The sequence below is a fragment of the Gracilinanus agilis genome, chromosome 2, assembly GCF_016433145.1.
Source record: "Gracilinanus agilis isolate LMUSP501 chromosome 2, AgileGrace, whole genome shotgun sequence".
NCBI lineage: Eukaryota > Metazoa > Chordata > Mammalia > Didelphimorphia > Didelphidae > Gracilinanus > Gracilinanus agilis.
The window spans coordinates 205,116,597-205,141,058 of NC_058131.1; the positions used below are offsets into that span (position 1 = coordinate 205,116,597).

At 34.8% G+C, this 24,462-nt stretch overlaps 1 pseudogene; it reads right to left on the reverse strand.

Annotated features, from left to right (window-relative positions):
* Nucleotides 1-23,089, reverse strand: part of LOC123233472 — a 37,557-nt pseudogene extending 14,468 nt beyond the window's left edge.
* Between the last annotated feature and the right edge of the window lie 1,373 nt (nucleotides 23,090-24,462).

The window sequence follows — 24,462 nt, forward strand, 5'->3', positions numbered from 1 at the left end:
AAAGGGAAGTTAATCAAGGGAGGGGATAAGGGATAGAGGCTCAATAGCAAACCACTGATTTAAAAAGGAAAAAGTATAAGGAAAAAGGGGGTAGATAGAGGGGAGGATTCGAAAATGTCAGTAAATGCACAACTGATGATTATAACTCTGAATGTGAATGGGATGAACTCGCTCATAAAACGGAAGCAAATAGCAGAGTGGATTAGAAACCAAAATCCCACCATATGTTGTCTACAAGAAACACATATGAGGCGGGTGGACATACAGAAGTTTAAGGTTCAGGGTTTGAGCAAAATCTTTTGGGCGTCAAATGAGAAAAAGAAGGCAGGAGTGGCTATTATGATTTCTGACAAAGCCAAAGTAAAAATAGATATGATTAAAAAAGACAGGGAAGGTCATTACATCCTGATTAAAGGCAGTATAAACAATGAGGAAATAATACTGCTCAATATGTATGCACCAAGTGGCATAGCACCCAAATTCATAAAGGAGAAACTGGTAGAGCTCAAGAAGGAAATAGATAGTAAAACCATACTAGTGGGAGATCTGTCAGATCTAGATAAATCAAACCAAAAAATAAATAAGAAAGAAGTAAGAGAGTTGAATGAAGTCCTAGAAAAATTAGATTTAATTGATATGTGGAGAAAAATAAATAGGGACAAAAAGGAATACACCTTCTTTTCAGCTGCACATGGCACATTCACAAAGATTAACCATGTTATAGGGCATAGAATCATTGCAAACAAATGTAAAAGAGCAGAAATAATAAATGTAACCTTCTCAGATCATAATGCAATAAAAATAATAATTAGTAAGGGCACCTGGACAGGAAAATCAAAAACTAATTGGAAATTAAATAATATGATTCTTCAAAACCAATTTGTCAAAGAAGGAATCATAGAAGCAATCAACAATTTCATTGAAGAAAATGACAATGATGAGACATCCTACCAAACTCTGTGGGATGAGGCCAAGGCAGTACTCAGGGGTAAATTTATATCCTTGAGTGCATATATTAACAAATTAAGGAGGGCAGAGATCAATGAATTGGGCATGCAACTCAAAAAATTAGAAAGCAAGCAAATTAAAAATCCCCAGATGAAAACTAAATTAGAAATATTAACAATCAAGGGAGAAATTAATAAAATTGAAAGTAAAAGAACTATTGAATTAATAAATAAGACTAGAAGCTGGTACTTTGAAAAAATAGATAAAATAGACAAAGTACTGGTCAATCTAATAAAAAAAAAGGAAAGAAGAAAACCAAATTGATAGTATCAAGGATGAAAAGGGAGACCTCACCTCTAATGAAGGGGAAATTAAGACAATCATTAAAAACTATTTTGCCCAATTATATGGTAATAAATATAAAAATTTAGGAGATATGGATGAATATTTACAAAAATATAAACTGCCTAGATTAACAGCAGAAGAAATAGAATACTTAAATTATCCCAAATCAGAAAAAGAAATTGAACAAGCCATCAAAGAACTCCCTAAGAAAAAATCGCCAGGGCCTGATGGATTCACAAGTGAATTCTATCAGACATTCAAAGAGCAACTAATCCCAATACTATACATATTATTTGATATGATAAGCAAAGAAGGAGTCCTACCAAATTCCTTTTATGACACAAATATGGTACTGATTCCAAAGCCATGGAGATCAAAAACAGAGAAAGAAAACTACAGACCAATCTCCCTAATGAACATAGATGCAAAGATCTTAAAAAGAATACTAGCAAAGAGACTCCAGCAAGTAATTAAGAAGGTCATCCACCATGATCAAGTGGGATTTATACCAGGAATGCAAGGTTGGTTCAGCATTAGGAAAACCATCCACATAATTGACCATATCAACAGTCTAACAAACAAAAACCACATGATTATCTCAATAGATGCTGAAAAAGCTTTTGACAAAATACAGCATCCATTCCTATTGAAAACACTGAAAAGTATAGGAATAGAAGGACCTTTCCTAAAAATAATAAACAGTATATACCTAAAACCATCAACAAACATCATATGTAATGGGGATAAATTAGAAACCTTCCCAATAAGATCAGGAGTGAAATAAGGATGCCCAATATCACCTCTATTATTCAACATAGTACTAGAAACAGTAGTAGTTGCAATTAGAGGAGAAAAAGAAATTGAAGGTATCAAAATAGGCAAGGAGGAAACTATCACTCTTTGCAGATGATATGATGATCTACTTAAAAAATCCTAGAGAATCAACTAAGAAGCTTGTAGAAATAATCAAAAACTCTAGCAAAGTTGCAGGATACAAAAAATAGGCACATAAATCATCAGCATTTCTATACATTTCCAACACATTAGAGCAGCAAGAAGTAGAAAGAGAAACACCATTCAAAATCACCCTAGACAATATAAAATACCTAGGAATATACCTACCAAAACAAACACAGCAATTATATGAAAACAACTACAAAACACTTTCCAAACAAATAAAACTGGATCTAAACAATTGGAAAGCCATTGATTGCTCATGGGTAGGACAAGCTAACATAATAAAAATGACAATTCTACCCAAATTAATTTACCTATTTAGTGCCATACCTATCAAGCTACCAAAAAACTTCTTTACTGAATTAGAAAAAACTATAACAAATTTCATGTGGAATAACAAAAGATCAAGAATATCAAGGGAAATAATGAAAAAAATGTGAAGGAAGGGGGCCTAGCAGTACCAGATATTAAACTATACTATACAGCAGCAGTCATCAAAACAATATGGTACTGGCTAAGAGATAGAGAGGAGGATCAATGGAATAGACTTGGGGTTAATGACATCAGTAAGACAGTTTATGATAAACCCAAAGAGCCCAAATTTGGGGACATGAATCCACTATTTGACAAACACTGCTGGGAAATTTGGAAAACAATATGGGAGAGATTAGGGTCTAGATCAACATCTCACACCCTACACCAAGATAAATTCAGAATGGGTGAACGACTTGAATATAAAGAGGGAAACTATAAACAAGTTAAGTGAACACAGAATAGTTTACTTGTCAGATCTGTAGGAAAGGAAAGACTTTAAAACCAAGCAAGAGTTAGAGAAAATTACAAAATGTAAATAAATGGTTTTGATTATATTAAACTAAAAAGTTTTTGTACAAACAAAAATAATGTAGTCAAAATCAGAAGGGAAACAACAAATTGGGAAAAAATCTTTATAACGAAAAACTCTGACAGGGGTCTAATCACTCAAATATACAAGGAGTTAAAGCAATTGTATAAAACATCAAGCCATTCCCAATTGATAAATGGGCAAGAGACATGAATAGGCAATTTTCAGGTAAAGAAATCAAAAGTATCAATAAGTACATGAGAAAGTGTTCCAAATCTCTAATAATTAGAGAAATGCAAATCAAAACAACTCTGAGGTATCACCTCACACCTAGCAGATTGGCTAAAATGAAAGAAGGGGAGAGCAATGAATGTTGGAGGGGATGTGGCAAAATTGGGACATTAATGCATTGCTGGTGGAGCTGTGAACTAATCCAGCCATTCTGGCTGGCAATTTGGAATCATGCTCAAAGGGCTATAAAAGAATGCCTGCCCTTTGATCCAGCCATACCATTGCTGGGTTTGTACCCCAAAGAGATCATAGATAAACAGACTTGTACGAAAATATTTATAGCTGAACTTTTTGTGGTGGCAACAAATTGGAAAAGGAGGGTATATCCTTCAATTGGGGAATGGCTGAACAAACTGTGGTATATGCGGGTGATGGAATACTATTGTGCTAAAAGGAATAATAAACTGGAGGAGTTCCAGGTGAACTAGAGAGACCTCCGGGAACAGATGCAGAGAGAAAGGAGTAGAGCCAGAAGAACATTGTACACAAAGACTGATATACTGTGGTAAAATTGAATGTAATGGACCTCTGTACCAGCAGCAATACAATGACCCAGGACAATTCTGAAGGATTTATGGTAAAGAATGCTACCCACATTCAGAGGAAGGACTGCAGGAGAGGAAACATATAAGAAAAACAACTGCTTGAACGCATGGGTTGGGGTGGACATGATTGAGGGTGTGGACTCGAAACTACCACACCAATGCAACTACCAACAATTTGGAAATTGGTCTTGATCAAGGACACATGACAAAACTAGTGGAAATGTGCATCAGCCATGGGTGGGGGGAGTGCGGGGGGCAAAGGGGAAAGGAGGAGCATGAATCATGTAACCATGTTAAAAATGAATATTAATAAATGTTTGAAAAAATGTGAATGATCCATCTTGTATGGTAGTGAGTTGTTTTCTCATGGAAAGACTACTCAGGGTTAATTGTTTAGTTTCATATTTGCAATAATATTGTTTTAATTTATCTGAAAGGATTTTTTCATACCATATCTGAGAAACCAGAATTTTAGGACCTTGGTTTCCCTTGGCAAAGGGCAATTAATCAAAATTGTTGCATCACTTTACTGTGGTTTTTTTGGGATAATTATATAGACATGACCTCAATCCTACTGAATTTCTGTAGTGGTTGTCACATAGGTGTTATGTGGCTTTAAATAGATGTGTGTCACTAAGGCCATAAAAATAAAAGAAAACTCAACTAAAGTGTTAATGAAATGAAGATCTTATCTTTAACCCCTATTTGAGCTAGCTGGTTTTCTTTTGTTCTGCAACTCCAGAATGTACCTCACCTATCTTTTCAAATATATATCATGAGTTACACAGGAAACTTCACAAAGGAGCATGGTTCTATCATCAAAATCATTCCTCACTATAAAGGGAAATATCACAGAATACATACCCTATTATGAATGGTCAAGGGTGTCATCTAAGAACATGAAATTAAGGATGTTTCAAAGGACATAGCTACTTATGTATTTATTTGTTTGTTTATTTTTTAAAACCCTTACCTTCTGTCTTGGAGTCAATACTGTGTATTGGTTTGTATGAGTAGACAGTTCTCAGATGAAGAAATTGAAAACTTTCTTTAGTCATATGAAAAAAATGCCCCAAGTTGCTATTAATTAGAGAAAGTAATATTAAAACATCACTTCGGTATCACTTCACACCTATAAGACTGGTTAATATGACAAAAATGATAAATTATAAATGTTGGAAAATTGAGATATTAATACACTGATGGTAGAGCTATGAAACCACAACCATTCTGGAGAAAAAATTAGAGCCATGCTCAAAAAGCCAAAAATCTGTACATTTCCTTTGACTCAGCAATGCCACTACTAAATGTGTTATGTCAAAGAGATAAAAGATAAGGAAAAACTACCTGCTTGTACAAATATATTTACAGAAGTTCCATGTTTATACTGGCAAATAATTAGAAACTGTAGGGATTCTATCAATTTGTGAATTAATGAAGAAGCTGTAGTTTGAAATGGAATACTATTGTGCCATAAAAGTCACAAACAGTATAATCATAAAAGTAGACCTGAAAAGACTTGTTTGAAATAATGCAAAGTGAAGTGAGTTGAACCAGAAGAATGTTGTATACAGTAAAAACAATAATGTTCAGTAATCAACTGGAAATGATTTAACTATTATCAGCAATGCAAAGATCCAACAACTTCAAAACACTTCTTATAAAGGCCATTCACCACCATGGAAGGAACTGATGGACTCTGGATGCTGATTGAAACATACCATTTTTCATTTTATTTCATTCATGATTTTTTCTTGAATAAGTGACATGTTTTCTTTCCTAGGGTGACTAACATGGGAATATGTATTTCATAAAAGAACATAAATAATCAATATCATATTATCTGTTGTCTCAAGGAGAGAACATGGATCACAAAAATGTCAGAAAATGATTATTAAAATTATATTTACATGTGACTTGGAAAATACAATATAATTTTAAAAAAATTTTAAACATTTATTAATATTCATTTTTAACATGGTTATATGATTCATGCCCCTACTTTCCCCTTCACCCCCCACAATCCCCTCACCCATGGCTGATGCACATTTCCACCTGTTTTAACATGTTTCATTGATCAAGATCTATTTCCAAATTGTTGTTAGTTGCATTGGTGTGGTAGTTTCGAGTCTACATCCCCAATCATGTCCACCTCAACCCATGTGTACAAGCAGTTGCTTTTTTTCTGTGTTTCCACTCCTGCAGTCCTTCCTCTGAATGTGGGTAGCATTCTTTTCCATAAATCCCTTAGGACTGTCCTGTGTCATTGCATTGCTGCTGGTACAGAAGTCCATTACATTCGATTTTACCATAGTATATCAGTCTCTGTGTGCAATGTTCACTCTGCATCAGTTCCTGGAGGTCTTTCCAGTTCACCTGGAACTCCTCCAGTTTATTATTCCTTTTAGCACAATAGTATTCCATCACCCACATATACCACAGTTTGTTCAGCCATTCCCCAATTGAAGGACATACCCTCATTTTCCAGTGTTTTTGCCACCACAAAAAGCGCAGCTATAAATATTTTTGTACAAGTCTGTTTATCTATGATCTCTTTAGTGTACTAAAATTTTTTTAAAGAAATGAGGATCATAAAAGTACTTATTTCCAATTCTCAAAAAGAACAATGGCTTCTATTTAGGTAGAACATTAATGTTGTTAAAATACTCAAATAAATAATATATGGCATTTATATGGTATTTTTAAGTTTTCAAAGGAATAACACCTACATAGGTGTTATAAAACAACCCTATGAGATAAGTACAAGTAGCTTTGTCACTAATTTTACAGAGTAAGACATAAAGAATTAGAGAAAGACTTGGCCAGGCTTATATAATCTAGTAAATTCCAGGGATCCTATTCAAACCCATTTCTCTCATGACTCCAGGGATAAAATAATTTCCATTTCACCATGATGTTTCTCAATAAGTTTGGCAGCAAGGAACATAGTGGATAATATTAGACCAGGAGTCAAAAAAACTTGAATTGTGCCCAAGATACTTAATAGATATGTGACTCTGGGCAAGTGAGTTACCTTCTGTCTTCCTCTTGTATAATGAAAATAATAATAGTGTATACCTCTCAGGTTTATTTTGAATAGGATAATAATATTTGAATAGGATAATAATAAATAATAAAGTAGTATATACATGGTTACTACATAGTAAAAGTATTATCACCAGACAAGGAAACTGAGGCTTCAAGATGAATGTTGTTTAGTAGAAAATAGATTGAAGACATGAAAAACCTGAGCTCTAATTCCAGGCCTAACATCTATTACATATGTTTCATTGGGAATCCATTTCAGGCAACTGAGTCTTAGCTTTCCTGAATGCAAAAAGTAGATAAAAATGCTACCTAAATTTATTTACCTATTTGGTGCCATAGCAATCAAACTCTTCTATTTTTTTTTTCATGGAACTAGAAAAAACGATAACAAAATTCATCTGGAAGAACAAAAGGCCAAGAATATCAAGGGAATTAAGGGAAAAAATGAAAATGGTAGCCTAAATTTCCAAAGAGTTGTGAGAACCATGGTATACAAGATATTTTGCAAACATTACTCAGTGATTGTCAGCTATCATAATTAATTCATTTGTCCTAGGTCATATATTTACTAAGATCCAGAATTTTAATATTAACACAGGTCTCTTGGGCACCAGCGTGACACAGTAGATAGGGTTCCAGCACTAAAGTCAGGAAGACCCATCTCCATGAGTTCAAATCAGGCCTCAGACACTTATTAGTGGTGAGATCGTAGGCTAGTCATTTAACTCTCACTTCTTCATATGTATAACGACCTAGAGAAGGAAATGGCAAATTATTCCAATATCTTTTTCCAAGATAACCCCATATGGGGGTCACAAAGAGTTAGACACCACTGAAATAACTAAATAACAACTTCTAACTCTGACTTCATTGTTCTTTCAATCATATATGTCTCACTAGTTCTGTTAAGGACAACAGTAATTCTACCATCATGCAAGGAAGCTGTAGTCTCACACCATGAGAGTTAGTTAATGGTGCATTTTGTTACCAGTTGCTTTTTTCCTGAAAAAGAAAGCGGACTTGGCTTTCTTGAGAGGCATTTCAAGTACAAAATGCAGGCAATATAACAAAAGTTATTTCATTTAGTAAGCAAATAGTATGTCTCTATTTCATCCCATCCCAAAAGTAAGAAAACAAAGATGATGCCTCTTTAAAATAATCCATTTTTGAACTGTCAGATTAGTGAGGAAATGTGATGCTTGACTGACTTACTGAATTCCTTGAAGCACAAGTTCATGCCACCCTGTAACTGCCATATCAGAGACTTCAAAGTGAGACTAACTGAGTTGATCTTCAATGTAACTTGACACATTTCTGAAGGAGTAAATTAGCAGAGACCAAAACATCAGTTTTACAGACGAGGACAATACCATATGCAATTGCATCTAAGATTTATTTTTTCTCTTCTTTCTTCCTTTCTTTTCTTCTGTCTTTTCCTTTATTCTTTTTTCTTTTTTTTCCTTTCTTACTTCCATTCTTCCTTCCTCCCTTGCTTCCCTTCTTCTTTTTCACTCCCCTTTTATCAGTTTTGGAAAAGAACCATTTGCTTAGGAATAGAATTCATTTTGCCCAGATATGTGATGACTATTTCTTTTGGTTTATGTCATAGCTTATCATTCATAGAATGCTTTATTTTCTTTATAAATGCAGAATCTGCGTTGCACATAGTCTTAGGTAGACTATGAAAGGCCCCAAAATCTCTGTTAAAATGCCCTAATAAAGTTTTTATTCACTGTACTTCAAGTATCCCTGATTTCGTTGTTTGTACAGTCATATTATTTGAAGTATGACTAGGCCTTCCACTAATGGAAATCTCCATCTCTCCACTTTAGGAGAGAATCTACCAGGGTTAATTTTTGTGTCTGGTAATAAGCCTCTCTCAAGTTAAGTTTATTAATCTTTGGATGGCAATTACCTAGCTTATCAGACAGAATCCACTCTGATTATCTTTCCCCTTTAGTAAAACATGCCAGAGCTTACTCTCAGGATACAGTATGGGTCAATAGAAACAAAAAAAGGTTCCAATTTCACCTGTAATATTTATAATTTCTGTGATCTTTTTTGGTCACTTACTTACTGAGCCTCTTTTTCTTTATTTCCAAAATGAGTATTTTTGGACTAGAATGCCTCTGGAGTTACTTTGAGCTTTTAGACCCATGACCCTGTTTGAAAACTCTAAATTTACATACTATTATGAAATATTGGGGGACTTAAGCTCAGGAGGCAAAAAATCAGCTTCATTTAACTTTCATTTATACCAGTGATGGGCAAACTTTTTAAAGAGGGGCCAAAGGAAAGGAAATGCTCATCGGTCAGGCTGTTTTAGGGGATAATTCATGTATAAAATAGATTGAATTGCTTGTCCACTCTGGGAGCAGGAGGAAAGAAGGGAAGGAGACAACAGGAATCATAGAGCTTCAGAAAACTTATGTGGAAAGTAATTAAAATTAAAAATCCAAATAAAAAATGAAATGTATTGGCAGATTTACCATGAATCATAAAAATTTAAAAATTAAAAAAAATTTCTGAAACCATCATATCCAAACCAAATCTTTTTTTTTTCATTTTTTATTGACATGCAAAATATGCTTCCATATTGACCACTGTTATAAGAGCAAAGTCATACATAACTTAAAGCCTTGAAATAAAACCAAAAATACACTGATGTGAAAGATGATTCCAACAGTTCTTTCAGTTAGTATTCCCTGTCATTAGTCTTTCAGGATTCTTCCAGATTATTGCATTGCTGAGATTAGTAAAGTTTTCACAGATAATCATTTTCCAATATTGCTGTTATTGTGTACAATATTCTCCTAGTTCTTCTTATTTTGCTCTGAATCAATTCCTATAGATCTTTCCTGCTTTTTTTCTAAAATAATCTTGCCTAGCATTTCTCAGAGCACAACAGCATTCTTTTTATTTTGTTTGTTTTTTTGTTATTTTTTTAAATTTAATAATATTTATTTTTTAGAAAAGTTAACAGGGTTACATGATTCATGCTCTTACTTTCCCCTTCACCTCCCTACCTTCCCCCCACCCCCATAGCCTATGCACATTTCCACTGGTTTTGACACATGTCATTGATCAAGACCTATTTCCAAATTGTTGATAGTTGCATTGATATGGTAGTTTCAAGATTGCTTCCCCAATCATGTCCACCTCAACCCATGTGTACAAGCAGTTGCTTTTTTTCTGTGTTTCCACTCCTGCAGTTCTTCCTCTGAATTGGGTAGCATTCTTTACCATAAGTCCCTCAGAATTGTCCTGGGTAATTGCATTCCTGCTAGTACAGTAGTCCATTACATTCTATTTTACCACAGTATATTGGTCTCTGTGTACAATGTCCTTCTGGCTCTGCTCTTTTCACTCTGCATCAATTCCTAGAGTTCTTTCCAGTTCACATGGAATTCCTCCAGTTTATTATTCCTTTGAGCACAATAGTTTTCCATCACTAGCATATACCACAATTTGTTAAGCCATTCCCCAATTGGAGGGCATACCCTCATTCTCCAGTTATTTGCTGCCACAAAAAGCACAGCTACAAATATTTTCATACAAGTCTATTTACCTATGATTTCTTTAGGGTACAAAACCAACAATGGTGTGGCTGGATCAAAGGGCAGGCATTGTTTTATAGCCCTTTGAGCATAGTTCCAAATTGCCAGCCAGCATGGTTGGATCAGTTCACAACTCTACCAGCAATGGATTAATGTCCCAATTTTGCCACATCCCCTCCAACATTCATTACTCTCCCCTTCTCTCATTTTAGCCAATCTGCTAGGTGTGAGGTGATACCTCAGAGTTGTTTTGATTTGAATTTCTCTAATTATTAGAGATTAAGAACACTTTCTCATGTGCTTATTGATAGTTTTGATTTCTTTATCTGAAAATTGCCTATTCATGTCTCTTGCCCATTTATCAATTTGGGAATGGCTTGATTTTTTTTATACAATTGATTTACCTCCTTGTATATTTGTGTAATTAAACCCCTGTCAGAATTTTTTGTTAAAAAGATTTTTCCAAATTTGCTGTTTCCCTTCTGATTTTGGTTGCATTATTTTTGTTTGTAGAAAAGCTTTTTAATTTAATATAATCAAAATTATTTATTTTACATTTTGTAATTTTTTCTAACACTTTCTTGGTTTAAAAATCTTTCCTTTCCCAGAGATCTGACAGGTATACTATTCTGTGTTCACTTAATTTTTTTATAGTTTCCCTCTTTATATTCAAGTCATTCACCCATTCTGAATTTATCTTGGTGTAGGGTGTGAGATGTTGATCTAAACCTAATCTCTCCTGTATTATTTTCCAAGTTTCCCAGAAGTTTTTGTCAAATAGTGGATTCATGTCCCAAAAGTTGGGCTCTTTGGGTTTGTCATACACTGTCTTGTTGATGTCACTTACCCAAAGTCTATTCCACTGATCCTCCCTTCTGTCTCTTAGCCAGTAGCATACCGTTTTGATGACCGCTGCTTTATGGTATAGTTTAATATCTGGTACTGCTAGGCCACTTTGCTTCACTTTTTTTTTTCATTATTTCTCTTGATATTCCTGATTTTTGTTATTCAGATGAACTTTGTTATAATTTTTTTACTAGAAACACTAGCAGTAGCAATTAGAGAAGAAAAAGAAATTTAAGGTATCAAAAGAGGCAATGAGGAGACTAAGCTATTACTCTTTGCAGACGATATGATGGTCTACCTAAAAAATCCTAGAGAATCAACTAAGAAGGTAGTAGAAATAATCAACAACTTTAGCAAAGTTGCAGGATACAAAATAAATGCACATAAATCATCAGCATTTCTATATATTTCCAACACATCACAGCAGCAAGAGGTAGAAAGAGAAACACATTTAAAATCACACGAAACAATATAAAATACTTAGGAATCTATCTACCAAAACAAAAACGGGAATTATACGAAAACAACTGCAAAACACTTTTCAAACAATTAAAACTAGATCTATACAATAGGAAAGCTATTGATTGCTCATGGGTAGGATGAGCTAACATAATAAAAATGACCATTCTACCCAAATTAATTTACCTATTTAGAGTCATACCTATCAAACTACCAAAAAACCTTTTCACTGAATTAGAAAAAAACTATAACAAAGTTCATCTGGGGATTTTTAATTTGCTCTCATTCTAAATTTTTGAGTTAAATGCCCAATTCATTAATCTCTGACCTCCCTAATTTGTTAGTATATGAACTCAAGGATATAAATTTCCCCCTGAGTACTGCCTTGGCTGCATCCTACAGAGTCTGGTAGAATGTCTCATCATTGTCATTCTCTTCAATGAAATTGTTGATTGTTTATATGATTTCTTCTTTGACTAGTTGGTTTTGGAGAATCATATAATTCAATTTCCAATTAGTTTTAGATTTGCCTGTCCAGATGCCCTTACTAATTATTATTTTTATTGCATTATCATCTGAGGAGGTTACATTTATTATTTCTGCTCTTTTGTATTTGTTTGCAATGTTCCTATGCCCTATTACATGGTCATTCTTTGTGAATGTACCATGAACAGCTGAAAATAAGGTGTATTACTTTTTGTCCCTATTTATTTTTCTCCACATATCTGTTAAATCTAATTTTTCTAGGACTTTATTCACCTATCTTACCTCTTATTTTTGGGGGGGTTTGATTTATCTAGATCTGAAAGAGGAAAGTTTAGCTCTCCCATTAGTATAGTTTTACTATGTATTTTCTACTAGAGCTCTGCCAGTTTCTCCTTTAGGAATTTGGATGCTATGCCATTTGGTGCATACATACTGAGCACTGTTATTTCCTCATTGTCTGTACCGCCTTTTAACAGGATGTAATTAGTTTCCCTGCCTTTTTTAATCATACCTATTTTTACTTTGACTTTGTCAAAAATCATGATCTCCACTTCTGCCTTCTTTTTTCTCATTTGAAGCCCAAAAGATTTTGCTCAAGCCCTTTACCTTAAACTTGTATATGTCCACCTCCTCATCTGTGTTTCTTGTAGACAATATATGGTATGATTTGGGTTTGTAATCCACTCTGCTATTTGCTTCCTTTTTATGGGTGATTTCATCCCATTAACATTCAGAGTTATAATTATCACTTGTGTATTCACAGACATTTTGGTATCCTCTCCTAGTTCTACTCCTTCTTCTGACACTATTTCCTTTTAAACCAGTAGTTTACTTTAAGCCAGTAACCCTTTTCCCCTCTCTTGACTTACTTCCCTTTCTATCCCCCTCTTTTTATTTTTAAGGTCTAATGAATTCCCTCCCCCTTCTTCTTCCCTCCCTTTTTTGACCTCCCCTCTCCTTTGTTCCCCTTGGTTTATCCCTTCCCCTTCCCATGCCCTCTTTTTATGTAATAGAATATCCTATTTTTTTATTCATTCAAGTTTCTCTTGGTGTCCTCTACTGTTCACCCCCCTCTTTCCTACCCCCCCATATCATCTTAGACCATTTAGTATTCCACCCTCTCCCTATGAATTATTCTTCTGATTACTCTAATAGTGAATACTATAATAGTGAATAGAGTACACTACAGAGAATTATACATAGCATTTCTCCACACAAGAATACAGATAATTAGATCTTACTGAGACCCTTAAAAAGGCAAATTTAAAAATTATGAGTTTTCTTTCTTTCCTCTCTGTTTCCTATTTACCTCTTCATGTTTCTCTTGTTTTTTGTGGTTGGATATACAACTTTCCATTTAGCCCTGCTCTTTTCTGTGCAAATACTTGAAAATCTTGTATCTTGTTGAATGCCCAAACTTTCTCCTGGAAGTATACAATCAGTTTTGATGGGTACTGATCCTTGGTTGTATACCCAGTTCTCTTGCCTTTATGAATATCATATTCCAGGCCCTGAGGTCTTTTAGTGTGGAGGTTGCCAGATCCTGTGTGATCCTGATTGGTGCTCCTTGATATATGAATTGTCTCTTTCTGTCTTCTTGTAAAATTTTTTCTTTTACTTGGAAGCTCTTGATTTTGGCAATTATATTCCTGGGGATTGTCTTTTCAGGGTCTAGTGTAGAGGGTGATCTATGGATCCTTTCAATGTCTAGATTGTCCACTTGTTGTAGAACTTTAGGGCAGTTTTACTGAATAATTTCTTTTAGTATGGAGTCCAAATTTCTATTAATTTCTGCTTTTTCAGGAAGACCAATGATTCTCAAATTGTCTCTTCTAGACCTATTTTCTTGATCTGACAATTTCTCAGTGAGATATTTCATGTTTCCTTCTATTTTTTCAGTCTTTTGACTTTGTTTTATTTGTTCTTGCTCTCTTGAGATATCATTGGCTTCTACTTGCCTAATTCCTGTCCTTAGAGACTGTTTTTCTGCTATAACCTTTTGATTTTCCTTTTTTGATTTGGTCTACCCTATTTTCCTGCTGTTTGATTTTGGTCTCCAATTTGATTATCAATTCTTTTGATTTGGGGGCATCTTTTTAGAATTGCCCAATTCTAGCCTTTAGAGACTGGTTTTCCTTTTCAATCTGGTCATTTCTGGTCTTAGATTTACTTGCCTCACTTTCTAATTGCTTAATTCTTCCTTTTAAACTGTTATTTTCTTGCCAGATCTCTTCCATCTTTCTCATAATCTTAGATTTGAACTCTTCAAGACATTGTGACCCATTTTCATATTTTTGGGAAGGTTTGGATATGGTTACTTATTTGTTCTCCTCTTTTGTTTGCTCTATTGTCTGGATTTTTTCTGTGTAAACATTGTTGAGTGTTAAAGGTTTCTTCTTGATCTTTTTCTTCTCAGGTTCCTGAGACTGGCTTGCCCTTTTTAGCCCAGAACCCTCTCAGCTTTATCCTTCTGCCCAGTATCTGTCTCAGTTCTTTAGTCTCCTGAGGTCTCAGGTCTAATTGTTCTCAGGGTCAAGCCTCCTGGTGGTCCCCTTGCTTGTTCCTCTGCCTGAAGCTCCTTTAACAGTCTTAGGGTGCTGCCTCCATAGTCATGCACCCCTCTTCACTGGGTCCGCACTCATGGTCCTCTCCTTTGCTCAGAATCCAAGTCCGCACCTGAGCTCAAGATCTATGTTCAAAGTCCCTGTGTTCTTTAGCCTCTTGGGGTCTTAAGTCTTGCTGCTCTCAGGAGCAGCCCCTGGTAACCCCAGATAGCTGCCAATGACTTAATGGGTACACCAAACTTGTTCTAAATCTTTTGACCTGGCTTTGGCACTGTAGGTGTTGTATGTGTGTGGGGAGGAGGTTGCACAGCTTGAGTTTTAATGAGAGCTATTTCACTGCCTTATGGCATGTAAATGCCTCAATTCCACATACCTTCACATACCTTCAATGCTGTGCCTTGTTGTGGAGTCCATTTGTTCATTTGGATTTGTTTTTGTCTTCTTGTGGAGGCCTACATTTGTGGGTTAGGAGAGGTCAAGGAGCTGTTTTTACTCTGCTGCCATCGTAACCCAGAAGCCACCAGCAAAGAACTACCAGTTGTAGAGATTTGAGAGCTCCAAGACTTGAATATTCACATTTTGTGGATAAGAAAGATTGGGTAAGGAAAGTGATTTTTCAAAGATTATATAGGTAATAAGTAATAGAGATAGAAGTTGAACACGTATCCTCTAACTCAAAATCCAATATTCCTTTTAAAATCCTTGCTAATTAGATGTTGATTAGGCTATTTTAATTTTTCACTATAAATAAAGGGTTTACTGAGGAAATTATTTGTGCAAACACTTCATAAAATTTGTTTTTGAGAGGAAAAGATATAAACATTTTAGGAGTTCCAATTTTTTGGTCTTAACTTTTTTTTCCTGTTTTTGTTTTAGACCTGTAGCTTTATCCAAGGCAGAATTTCACTAAGGTAGAAGCTTCATCTTCTGATGCATATCTACTGTTCATCATTATTTGTAATCATTCTCTAAGATAATGAGAAGTGTCTTGTCTGTAGTCTCATTGCTAGTAGGTATTAGGGACAAGACTTGAACTAAGGTCTTTGATTTAAAGACTACTTTCTATCTGTTCCTAGTCATCTATATTCATTAATCTAGTCTAGCAGGGAATCTACCTGATAACACTATTAGAAATATCTCTAAGTTATGGAATATGTGGAAATTCTGAAAATCATTTAAAAACATTTTCTAGATGGCTCTTATGAGATGGCAGAGTGAGAATTAAGCTAGGGGTGAATTCACTCTCCACAATCTTAATAAGTATATGTATGCTAATGAGTTTCAATATGTTAACTAAAACATATAATTTATATATGTGTGAACATATACATATGGTTCCACATACATATATATTCAAATGAAACAAATATAACAATGACGAAAAGAGGAAAATTGTAAGAACCTACTGAAAGATAATTATTACAGAAAAAAAGAGAAGACTATTTTGTTACCCCATTTCTTCTGGTCTTCCTATCTCCAGTGCTTCATTCCTACCTCCTTTTAAATTAGAAGAAAGTAGGAAAAAGTCCCTTTCACATTTATGGCTAGTGTTAGAATTCTTAATCAAACAAGGTATTGGCATCATAAAAAAGAGTAATTTTCAATTACCTACAAATTGAAAATCTTTTATAAAAAGAAAATCTATGAAATTACAATAAGAGGATTAAGTGTAGAAAAGGCGAAAAAAGTATGTCAAATCCCAGCAATAAAAGATTTGGCATCCTATATTACTAGAGAATTAATAGCATGTGATACCAAGATGCTTTTCCCAACATATAAGTCGGCAAGAGATATGAACAGTTTTTTAAAATAATTTCTGATACAAATTAAAAACACAGACAAATCAGTAATACTAAGGATCATACTAATTAAAACTACTTTAAGATTTGACCTCACACCCTAAAAATTGGTAATGATGACAAAGATGACAAAAATATGGCAATCAAATCTGAAGATCCACAAGAAGACAGGTATTCTAAAAAGTGAGTGAAACTCCATAACAGACCAGAGATTCTGAAAATCACCTTTAGATAATATGATAAAGGTGACAAGATTCCAAACTTTTTGATCCCATATTCATAGACCAAGGATGTCAAAGGCAGAAGTACAATTCCTAATGAATGATAAAATGTTAATAGCAGGTTTTAGCTTATTAAGGAAAGGAACTCAAGGCACAAATAGGGACCAAAATAATAACCATAGCTAATATTTTTATGTTACTTAATATGTGCAGGATATTGTTATAACTACTTTACAATTATGGTCTTATTTAATCATCAAACAACATTAATATGTAATTATTATGATTCCTATTTTACAGAAGAAACTGAGGAAAATAGAGGCTAAGTGGCTTGTCCAGGGTCACATAGCTAATAATGGTCTGAGCCTGAACTTGATCTCAGCTCTTCCCTACTTCAGGAATTCTACCTATAGATATGTCCTTTCATTTTAGATTCCTGGTAGCCCTAAAAGATACAAATTTTATGTGCTATTTTGGACATGCAAACCCAAAGAATTAAGATTACTTGTCAGAGATCATATACTCTTTCACTATTAGAGCTGGGACAACATTTCACTAAGTATTGCATACTTTTTGTTTCAAAATTGTCATCCATCACATCATCTGATTAAGACACTGCATAAACAATAAAATTAAGTTTGGGGGAAGAATCTCTAAATTTGTTAATGTTTAATTATGTCAGTCATGTCTCACTTTTCCTGAACCCATTTGGGGTTAATGGGGATAAAAGAGTAGATTGACATTTCCTTTTCTGTTTCATTTTAGAAATGAGGAAACTGAGATAAACTGAGTTCAGTGACTTGCCCAGGGCCACACAACTAATAGGAGTCGAGGTCAAATTTGAATTCAGGAGAATGAGTGTCCCTGAAGAGACCCAGCATTCAATCTATTGTGCCATCTACCACCTCTCTCTCTGGATTAAGCCTCCCAAAAATGTCTGTAAATCCTGTCAGAGATAAGGTTTGAAAAGAACACAAACAACAATTTTCAAGCCTTTTTCTAGGAAGTGGAGAGACTTTTTATTGTTGGGTTTGTCTGTTTGGCTGGTTCTGTTTTTCTCTGGTTTAGTTTTAAAGGAACTAGTGCAATGAACAAAGACTGAAGGAAACATAAGCTATGTGTAGATCATCTTCAGCCTAGCAGAGGCAGTAGAAGTGATATGGAAGCAAATGCTACAAATAGTATCCTCAGTGATACTCCCTAGTTGCTATGTGTCCTCACAAGTTTTCAATGTTTAATCTTTGTTGGAGATGTCACATCTCATACCCCACCTGGGATATAAGGTGGATGCATTACTTTCCCTCCATGTTGGGGGAAGAGAAGTGTTAACTGTCAACTAGTTTTTCATGTCACTTGACATTGGCAGACATGAGGAAATGGGTACTGAGAAAATTCAATGTCTAATTCAATTGTCATTTTACTTTTTTTATCCTGTTTCATTGAATGTTCTTCATTAATTTTGAATGTGCTTAGTGGATGGCGTTTTTTGGGGGAAGTGAGTGGGGAAAGTATTGCAATGAATTTGTGGTTATCTGGTTTGATTTTCTAAATGAAGAATCATTAAATGAGTTCATGAGCTAAGAATTTGAATAAACTCTGACTTGAAAGGATTTGCAATTTATACCTTATTTTTCATGCTCCATATTAAAAAAGTTTAGAAACTTTAGTTATGTTTTAGTTTTAATTTAGTCTCTTTTTTCATATCTTTACAATGTCTCATTTCCTTATTTATACTTCATCATAGTAAGGCACTGGACTAGGAATCAAGAAAAATGGTCTATTCCTGGCTTAGCCACATATTCACATGTGACTTTGGGCAAATCATTTAACCTCTCTGAGACTGTTATATGTTCTCTTCTCTTTTCTCTCCATGGTCTCTCACTTGGCGACTTGAGCAGCTCCCATGAGTTCAATTACCATTTCTACTTAAATGATTCTTAGATCTATATAACCAACACTATCTTTTTATCTCTTGAACTCCAGTCCCCACATCACGAAATGCTTATTGGACATTCCAAACTGGGGGTCCCAAGGGCCCACCCAACTCAATCCATTCAAAATCAAAACATATTTTTTCTGCCCCAAACCCACCCTTTGTTCAAATGTCCCTATTTCTATCAAAGGTACCACCATTCCAGGCCTGTACTCTAATTGTCAGTTTTTATTACCCATGTTTCTGCATCCTACCTATCTCATCAGTAGCCACGTCTTGTCATCTCTGTCTCCATAACACCTCCATAACATCTCCAAATAGGTTTTTTATTCCAACAAACCTGTTTCCTACTCAAAAAGGAACATTCTAGATGCCTTCCCTACTAGATAAGTATAGAAGTCAAAAGAGATAAAGGAGTTGCATTTGCATTAGAGTTGCCTGATGCTGATCATGGACTTTATGGGATTATAGGAGAGGCCATGAAAAGAAGCAATGTATATCACTATTAATGACCCTTTGTAAATATAAGATATTAGATTTCAGGTTAGAAGGGGTAGTAAATATTTTCTACTTCAAACTCCCCATTTTACACATTATGGATGGAATTGAGGCTCTGAAAGGTCATGAGTTTCAAGGATCAAATAGATAATAGACATCAAAGATCCAGGATTTGAATCCAAGTGTTCAGACTCCAAAGATTAGATTCCTTCCAGTGTTCTTGCCTACTTGAACCAGAAACTAGTTATCTCTCCCCTGTACCAAGATACATTCAAAATGGTTAAATGACTTAAATATAAAAAGTGGAATCATGAATAAATTAGGTGAACATATAATAATATACCTGTCAGGCCTGTGGAAAAGGAAGGAATTTAAGAGCAAGCAAAAGATAGAGAACATTATAAAATGTAATATGAATGACTTTGATTTTATCAAATTAAAAATGTTTGTACAAACAAAACCAATTCAAACAAAATTATAAGGAAAGCAACAAACTGGGAGAACATTTTCATAATGAAGCTCTCTGACAATGGTTTAATTTCCCAAATATATAAGGAACTAATTCAAATTTACAAAAAATCAAATTATTTCCCAATCTACAAATGGTCAAGGGACATGAATAGGCAGTTTTCACACAATGATATCAAAATTATCAATAAGTACATGAAGAAGTGTGCTGAGATACTACTTTACACCTAGCAGACTGGACAATATGGCAGCAAAGGAAAGTGAAAAATGTTGGAGGGGATGTGGCAAAATTGGGACACTAATACACTGCTGGTGGAGTTGTAAATTAATTCAACCTTTCTGGCAGGCAATTCGGAACTATGTGCAAAGGGCTTTAAAAGAATACCTGCCCTTTGATCCAGTCATACCACTGCTGGGTTCATACCTCAAAGAGATAATAAGGAAAATTATTTGTTCAAAAACATTTATAGCTTTGCTCTTTTTGATGGCAAAAAAAATTGGAAAAAGAGGCGATACTCATAGATTAGGGAATGGCTGAAGAAATTGTGGTATCTGTTGGTGATGGAATACTAGTGTGTTAAAAGGAATAATGAATTGGAGGAATTCGATATGAAATGGAACAATTTCCAGGAATTGATGCAGTGTGAAAGGAGCAGAATCAGGAGAACATTATACACAGAGACAGATGCACTGTGAAGATAATCGGACATAATAGACTTTCTACAAGCAGCAATGCAATGATCCAGGACAATTATGAGAAAGAACACTATCCACATCCAGAGAAAGAACTGTAGGAGTAGAAATACAGAAGAAAAATAACTGCTTGATCACATGGTTCAATGGGGAAATGATTGGGGATGTAGACTCTAAATGATTATTCTAGTGCAAATAGTAATAATATTGAAATAGGTCTTGATCAATGACACATGTAAATCCAGTGGAATTGCTGGTTGTCCATGGGAGGGGGGTAGGCGGAGGGTAGGGAAAGAACATGATTCATGTAACTATGGAAAAATATTCTAAATTAATTAAATAAAAATCTTTAAACCCTTAATAAAAAAAAAGAAATCTCTAGACTATAATTTGAGAAGTACTTCCTTCAATAATTATGACTACCAGAATATAGACTATCCTATATTTGCAAAGGGTCATTAGTGATGATATATACTGCTTCATTTCATGCCCCCTCCTTTAACTACAATGTCTGTAACAATGATGGGAGATGACACCTATAACAAACACTATTACTACTACTACTACTACTACTACTACTACACCTTATTATTATTATTATTATTATTATTATTATTATATCTAAAATTTATATAGAGCTTTAAGGATTTCTTAGTGCTTTACAGATATTATTTCCTGTTATCCTCACTACTACCCTCAAAGATAAGTGTAATTATTATCCTCATTTTACAGGCAAAAGTCAAGTGGTTAACAACAGAGGTTAAGAATGCTCAGTCACACAGCCAATATCTGTGGCAGTATTTGACCTTGATTCTTCGTAACTCCAAGGATCAAGTTGTATCCATGGTGACGTTTAGCTTCCGAGACTAGAGAGTTTTTCCTCAGGTCTAAGTGCAAGTGAGTTAAAATACTGGAAGCTAACTTTTGCTATAACCCCAAAGTAACAAATCCAGGGCAAATGGTGCAGTCACTTTAAAAACAGGGATTTGGAAAAAGTCCCCACCCTCAATAAACTTAGTCTAGTGATAAATGTCTAATTTCTCTTCTAGAGATTTAACACTGAATTTTTGAAAATCAGTTTTAAGAGTCATCTAATATTGGCATACTAGGTTGAGTGATATGGGTAAGGAGAATGAGAAATCAGATCAAGCACAAGAATCTTAACAAATGAATTCTAACACTTCCTCTGATTGCTTATAGTGTTATTTCCTGCTATTTCCATACTCTAATATTTAATTAATTTTTCCTTTGTTTATTTTTACTCTTTCATGTTTTCAATTGCTTTTATTTGTCTTATTTTAAAACCTTGTCTATATTGTTTGATTGATAATTTGTGAATATTATTCTTCTACATTATTGGAGCAATTGAATGAACCATATTGACTCCATCTTATGACTGAGTTTGCAATCTAGCTCAACACATTTTCTATTCCTTTAATGGTCTACTCTAATTTCTATCTTGTGAGAAAATTTTATTACATTAAGAGAACTGTGAGAAATATTTGCTGCACTTTTTCAACTATCCCCATGTGGCTAGGAAGCTGGCACCCTCTACCTGTTACTTAGAGACCCTTAACTAAGGACTTAGATTATCCTGACCAGAAATCTAGTCAGCTCTAAGAATTGATGCAAGGAGTTTCCTCACAATTATACATCTGAAGCAATTTAGGCACCTTAACTAAAATTGACTGCATACTAGTCAATTGATTATTATTTCTATACTCCTTTGATTGATACTTGGTGGAAGTATAAAACCCATTTTTCTGATTTCAGGGAATTGTCCATGTTCACTCTCCCAACTTGGAATGTACATAATCTTTCCTACAATTAGAAACCAAATTACCTAATTTTATAACCTGGCACCTACTTTGTTAATTATTTTCTTGTAATTAATTTATTTGATTCATTGGTTTTAATATATAAAAATCTGTCTCATTCTCTATTCAGGGTCTTTAGACTGAATAGGGAATCCATCAACCCATTTATAAAGCTTGTTTTACTAAATAAATTATTCAGATTGTTTCCTCAGTTATTAATTAATCTATCACATTATATTCTTCTCCTTCAGTTACAGTTATATCCCGTTTCCTTCAAAATTTCCTTTATATTTTTTGTACACATTTTGTGTACATGTATATACATACATATTTTGTTCAGTTTAATGAAATCTCTTTGGGAACAGGGATTATTTAATTTTGTCTATCTTTCTTAATAACATACATGACAGGTAGTAGCCACTTAAATGCTTGCTGCTTAATTGATGGATCAATCCTTCATGTAAGTGATAGATGTTATGACTGGATGGGCTACATGGTCATTCTTCAACATTTTAGCCACGTATCAGATTTAGTGAGAAATGATTGCCAACCTAAAGAATGAATATTATGTGGTCCTAATTTGTTGTTTTTTGTTAGTTTTGAATTAGTTCGCACCATATGAACTAGTTGTTGGAAAAGTAAATTTGATAGGTTATATTACATTGTATGGAGTCTTGTTACTGGAAGACTTTAGCAGAATTGCCTGGAAGTTCTCCAAGTGTCTTGGAACCAGCAAAGCAGATCTCATAGGACAGTAATGGTGAACCCATGGCACAGGAGCCAAAGATAGAACACAGAGCATTCTCTATGGGCATGAGGCTGCCCTCCCCCTCCCCAAGAATCTGCTACTAGAAAGGCAGAGGGACTGAGGTGGATCTTCTCCCTTCCTCCACTGTGCTAGATAACATTTTTTCACATCCCCCAACTTTCTCCCCAGTAACCCAATGGGAGCACACAGGGGGTAAGTTGGGCAAGTTATGGACAACAGAGCTTGAGGGGAGCACGGAGCTTGGGCCACTCCCCTTCCCATCTCTCTATGCTCTAAGGACATTCCTCATTTCACCCACTCCTCCACCCAGCAGCCCAATGGGAGAGCTTCCTCCCTCCCCTGTGTAGGTTAAATGGGAGTGTAGGGTGCACCTAGCACTCTGTGTGGAGGAGGGGAATGTCACGTGGTCTCTAGAGGTTGGGGGGATGGCAATAGGTCTGAAGGTAGGATGGGCATGTAGCACAGCACTTCATTTATAAAAGGTTCATCATCACTATTTTAGGGAGAGCCCCCATCAGAGCTTCTCTGAAAAAGAGACCAATAACAGAATGCCAAAGGAAGATATTTTCCAGGGACAACAGAACTGCATGGGACATCTGGGATAAAATGTACTGATTAAATGAAAATTTGAAATGTATCATCAGGTTCCAACGAGATGATGTTATCTAATATTGATGATCATTATTGTATTCAGATTTGAGGGGGGTGTTTGTCTCATGATATTTATAATTATAAAATTTCTTAGTGTCCTTGATGATATGTAAATCTTTCCTCTCAAATTAATACATTGTGAGTCCTCCCAGTGGTTTACTCTGTAACTTGGCTTAGTTTACCTATAATGTCTATTTAACCATCTTATCTCCATGTGGGATATATGAGATTATGACTCTGCTTAACTAAGTTTGTTTATCTTTTATGACATTTAAGGAAACATGACTCCCATCTCCTCAAAGCTACTTCTTTCTCTCAATAATGCTGTCATGGAGCACAGCTAAAGTGACACTAATCCCATTTCCTCACTTAGGGCTTTACCAATCAGGATTGTCTTGCCCTTATATGTACATTGTTTTACACCTGGCTATAAAAGCAGCTGGCATTTAGAATTGGGGGTCAGACACAGTCCAACTGCTTAATGTCTTGGTGTGCCAATGAACTCCTTTAAAGTGGGGGAATGGAGGATTGAGGTTTTTTTTTTTTTTCCTGATGATACTATAAATACTTCAATACAGAGCCAAAGCCACTCTTGTGTCTGACACAAACCCCTGCTCATGGTAAAGTTTCAATAAATAATTATTAAATGGTTAAATGAGTAAATAAATTTAACAGAGCACTCAAATCTCTCCATGTGTTGAGCAATGTAGAATCAATCATAAA